We start from the raw sequence: 6,152 nt of genomic DNA on the forward strand, positions 1-6,152 counted from the left end.
ACGGCACTGCACCCAAATCAGGAACTCAGGTTCAGGCAACTATAGAAAACGTACCTCGAAAAATATTACAAATCATAGGCTATATATCTTCCAAGTTTCATTAAAATACGATTAGTAAGTATGAAGGTTAAAAAAAAAAAAAAAAAAACTTTATGAAACAACAAACTGCACCTTCCCAAGCTACTACTCGTCCACTAATTAGTAATTACCTCAAATTCGTGGTTCGTACTAGCGGTGGGCACGAATACAGATTTTCAGTCTAAAATTAGTTCGGTTTTCTATCAAAATACTTTCGCTTCTTTCTTAACCTGTTTGGAAATGAGTAGTGCAAGAACCAGTGAAAAATCACACTAGTTGCAGGGGAAAACGAAAAGTATCTTGAGAAAATGGAAACCGAAACCAGTATCAGTGAAAAACCGAACTATGGAGAAAACTGAACTCCGAATTGGTATTGGAGAATATCGAAGTGTCGGGTTGTTCACAAACCGATTTCCGCTGTTTGTTAAAAACCGATTTGCCATCACTAGTTCATATGTTATTGTGTTTAGAATTAACCATGCCTCCGAACGTGACTGTACACCTGAGTCAGGGAACCTCAAGTTCGGACATTTTCCGTAAGTTTTCCTGAAAAATAGTTAAAGGAAAAACTGGCAAGTTCATCGGAGACCTAAGTCTAGGTAGCTGCCCAAACAATTACTACATGTTCCAGGCTATATGTTCGCCAAGTTTTATTAAAATACAGATAGCACGATGCATTTTTTCCTCCAACACACAACAGATTTAGCATATAATACATCCTGCAAGGAACGAAAGAACAAGTAATATTTTCACTAAAAGAAGGGGACGCGAAACATTTTAAATAATGCTCTTAAATGACCACCCTGGTCATTGGTTAAGATTAGAGCATATTACAGTCAATATCTGAAATGAGTCAAATAGTCATCAGTATAGAGTAATGCGGACTTCAAGAAAAACCCACCATTTTCATATTTAATGATGAATTTAAGAAATGAATAAATACATACAAAAATTACCTGATACTCTAGTTCCTTTAACAATAACAAAAGAACCGTAAGGAAACCCGGGCAATAGATATCTATTGTTTTCTTCTTAACAACTGAACTCCTTTTTCTTCAACAAGTTTTCAGATGTCTGAAGAAACGCTATTCGCACTAGTGGTCTTCAGAACAGAGGAAAGATGAATGTCACCCTAGAACTCGCTTGAGACATGTTCCTTTTCCTTTGAGGAAAGTTAGTTTAAAATATTTTTATTATTTGTTATTTTCTCATGATGAATATAGGACTGCAGAAAAACGAGTCAAAGTTTGCCAGTTTGATGAGCCTGGAATAAAGATTAATATCCCGTTCACCGCCGAGATTATATGAGACGTGAACCTACAGCTTTTCTTCCGCTAATACAAAGATTTTAGAGGTTATATATAAATAAACTCAGAGTAAATGATCACATACTTTAAGTTCAATTTTGTCCGGTAGATGTCAACCACTGGATGATGATTACTACCATCTAACGGCGAGATTTGTAACTTCTAGTACTTTTGATTCAAAGCAAAATATGAGATATGAATAGCTACACTCCAAAACGTCGTTAACCGTTAAGATCTTAACAGACTGACTCCATTAGTACGAGATAACCGCACAAGCTATCTATTGCAAAAGAAAGAATTCAAACATTTGCTTCCGTTCACGTTATCGTTTGGAGTACCGGCCGTACGGACAGTAACTAACAATACAATAAATTTTATTTACGTGGTTCTAATAAGTATACATATATATACCACATTAGCCCGAAAATATACCACACTCAGGAATAACCGCAGCTTTCTCAAAGGCAATTAAAATGAGTAAAGGGAAGATGGTTACAGGTTTATTTTACAATGTGCCACTTATGGAGCATTCTTAAACAATTTACGTTTCACAATACCTCAGCGTTATGTGGGAAGATAGGATATATATATATATATATATATATATATATATATATATATATATATATATATATATATATATGTGTGTGTGTGTGTGTGTGTGTGTGTGTGTGTGTGTGTCAAGTATGAGAACTCACGGTTCTTAATTAGAAATCAGCGTAATTTTTAATCACATACAATATGACAAAATGTGGTAAGATCAAATTTTGTAAAATCGCGATACATAATAATAAAATTTTACATGTTTTATTATACAATTATTTCTTACATTTCTTACAATCCGAAGGCCCCAATTCAAATATTAAAATGCATTAATGCATTTTTTTTCTTTTTTTACTAACGACACAGTTTACCGAACGTCCACGACCTCACGACACGATAGTTCTAATTTTATTTATTAATAATAATATAAATTATAATAGTGCAATACTATGTATTTCTATAAAGTAATGATTCTGTAGTACTAAGCAATATTGTTGCCGCAAAAAGCGCTGGCTGGTACAAAACTGACTTTAAATAATTATAAACTGCTTCACGATTTTGAAACTCGCGAAACACCGGTTAGGAACGTATATCAGGTTATCAAATAAGAATCGCTGTTTAAAGAACTCTGCAGACGTAACCACTCGACAGAATGCAACCAAACTTGGTAGAAGTATATTTGGAAACATGCAGAAGCGATTGGAATAGAAAATAAAATTAGTTCCAATTTTTGCCACCAGAGGTAATGTTGGCACTGTACAGCACCAAGTAAGTGCAGTGTGGGAGAAAAACGACACTAGTGATGCTAAATGATCAGAAAGGCTGAAATTATTCATCCTCTGACGTAAGTGTAGATATATTAGTGATATGTTTTGTACGGGGGTTATCCAGAAAATTAAGACCGTTTAGTTATACAAAATGAAAAATATTTATTGAAAAAAAATCCGTTACATACCTGAAGCTTCTCACACTTCTCTACATAATCACCACCTTCATTTAAATATTTGTCGTATTTGTTCACGAGCTAAAGAATTCCCAAGTTATAGACCCCCTTATTCTTCTACTGCCAGTTCATGAAGTCAGGTGGTCAGTGCAATCTCCAAGTCTTCAATACATCCAAACGTTTACCACCCAGAAACTGTTTCAGCTTAGGGAAAATGTGGAAACAGCTAGAAGCAAGGTCCAGACCATAAGATGGATGATCAAAAATTTCCCATCTGAATTAATCCAGGAATCTTGAGTTGCAGCAACGGGTGTTGTCATGAAGATGCAAAATTCCTCCAGAAATCGCGGCTCGCAGTAGTTTTCTTGAGAGTCTCACAATAATGATGTACATTGTTTGTGGTGCCTTTTGGTATGAAATCCACCAAAAGAACAGCTTTACGATCCCAAAACACGGTTGCCATGATGTTTCGTGCTGAGTCTAAATTTTCTCGGATCTTTGGGTGATGAGGAATGATGCCACTCAAGTGATTGGCACTTGCTCTTTGGGGTGATGTAAGTCACCCAGGTTTCTCATCCGTCACAATCTAATCATGAAAGACAAGACAAACGTTTAAATGAAGGTGTAATTATGTAGAGAAAAGAGGAAAGCTTCAGGTATGTAACAGAATTGTTTATTCTAATAAATATTGTGTTTCTTGTTTTGTATAACTGAACAGTCTTCATATTCTAGATGACCCTCGTAAATTCAGTTTCTTACACTTCTTTTCTCTGATCGGACAATCTAATAAATATATATGCATATTACAGTTGGATGGATCTTGGTTTAAACATGATCAACTCAAATCATGCAATGTTAACTAAATATTGTCCAGTTTGTTAACATCGGTATATCAAACGATAAATGTAAGCTGAATGAAACACTGAATTCAATTCATCGATCTCTCAACTAAACTCTTACGACGACAATATAACAAACGAAGAGATTCCCTTATTCATCACAGGAAACCTTTAGAATCTTCCATAACCAACCACATAGCACATAAATTCCCCAACATAGCAAGTAATTAAAAACGTGACCTGAAACCTCAAGATAATTTGCGTACCTCGATATACTGGCAGAGTAGTCGCATGAGGTTTTACGTACCAAGTTTTCACAACTATAAAACCCAATTTAAAGACGCCATACCAAGTAAGATATCACGACAGAGACCGCGCACCAGTACAACAATATGCAGTACATGAGCCACTCAACACAGACGACAGAGAATATGAATTTTATTCTAATATTGATATTAGTTCCAAGGATCTATTCGTCCTCAAATCACTTAAAGAGTAGATTCACACACGTAACAATAATAATAAATACTTCTAGAAATTATACTATTTTCTTATGAACCAATTCATCTATTACAGTGACAAATATCGCTATTCTTTAGCACATACAGCTTTACAAACGGATCACTACTTGGGAGTTCCCTAAAAGATATTCAATTCAAAAGTGGTGTTTTTTATTTCCGATTAGTCATTGAAATTGGATAGCAAGATGCTAGTTTTAGTAGAATGTCTCTTTGAAAATACGAATTGGATTTTCCATTTCACATGTAATATATTGCGAATGGAGAAATTTATTTCAGGGCAAGTTCTGAAGCTAAAACTAATAGAATTCGCTACGATATAAAGAAACTTTTAACCAAACTCATTCTGAAGTCCGATAAAAATAAATTTTACAGCGTTACAGAAAAACTTACACGCAAAAGTGACTGACTGTGCCTTTTTTGATTCCTAGAAATTTGATTCCTAGATACGTATAACTCTATATCTACACTTAAGAAAATGGACTCGATTTTACTATTACTACTACTCGATGTTTTTTAATGTTCACAATTAAAGCGCACCAATTACAAGTTAGAATTCATCCAAAGTATTTTCTTAATTTACCAAATATAAAGAAATATTGTACTTAATTTTTGTTTTTCTTGGGTTACAAATAAGGGTTCAAAGGGTCAAAATCAAGTATATTAATTTCTCTAACTTCTTTAAGTTATCGTTCAGAACAGGTAATTGTGGCAAAATAAAACATCGAAAAAGGCAAAATATTTTTTTTAAAAAAAATGGTACGAAAATTGCTATTTACGTTGCAAAAATTGGCATACGAGGTATTTTTATTAATCATCGTATTTATGGTGTTTCTAGTAACATACTGATCAACAACATTAAATTCGTTTATCTGCATTAAAGATTGTTAATAGAACTAACTACAAATAATAGAAATATTAGTATCATCAACAGAAAACAGTAGAAAAAAAAATATGCTATCAAAGTACTGTAACCAAAAGCTACGTACGAAAAGAAAAATTCAGTTCATATTGAGTAAACCCTGCACTGGAACTACTGTTCTACACCTACCGATGTAACAGGATCATATTTAAAGCATGTTACAACATTGGAATTCATATTAATTTCCTTTTATTTCGGTTGGTCAATAACAATCCGGGATACGGACAAAATCTCGCGGCCGAAACATCGCCGCCCAAAACCTCGCGGGACAAAATCTCGCCAGGCAAGAACCTCGCGTGGCCAAAACCTCGCCGCCCAGAACCTCGCGGGACAAAATCTCGCCGGGCCAAAACCTCGCCACCCAAAACCTCGCCGCGAATGAAACTTTTCTTTAAAATTTACCCAATGAGTTTCTTAATATGCAATTCCACATTACAAATAATAATAATAATAATAATAATAATAATAATAATAATAATAATAATAATAATAATAATAATAATAAGAAGAAGAAGAAGAAGAAGAAGAAGAAGAAGAAGATAAAAACATCGTGTGCGTGGGCTTTCTCGGGTTATTCCCGTTTCCTCCCACTTTCTTTATTCGATCATTTCTTTCATCCTGGTCATCTACGTCTCCTTTAACCTACAGGACATAATCAAGGGACGTCGTAAAAACTCATATATTATTTCATACTTTCATAAATATTATTAGATTTTTATTAAAATTTTAAGTTTTTGGATGTTCCAAAGTTCACGAAACTAACCCCGTTAGTTGTCATTACTTTTCTTATGCAGACTTTTCTTTCCCTATAACCAGTTTAAAAACATCCTGTCGCCCTACCTTCACATTGAAATCCTCTAATACAGAAATAGAATTTTCATATGGTATCACGGGACTTGGTCAAATACCCGTTATACTTCTTCTGAAACAGCGTCTTTTATACCGTCATCCTTATCATCTGTTGGAACATTTACATTTTGGTCAGGCGAGATTTTGGGTGTG

Source organism: Thermobia domestica, chromosome 3, assembly GCF_964235325.1.
Source record: "Thermobia domestica chromosome 3, izTheDome1.hap1.1, whole genome shotgun sequence".
NCBI classification, from domain to species: domain Eukaryota; kingdom Metazoa; phylum Arthropoda; class Insecta; order Zygentoma; family Lepismatidae; genus Thermobia; species Thermobia domestica.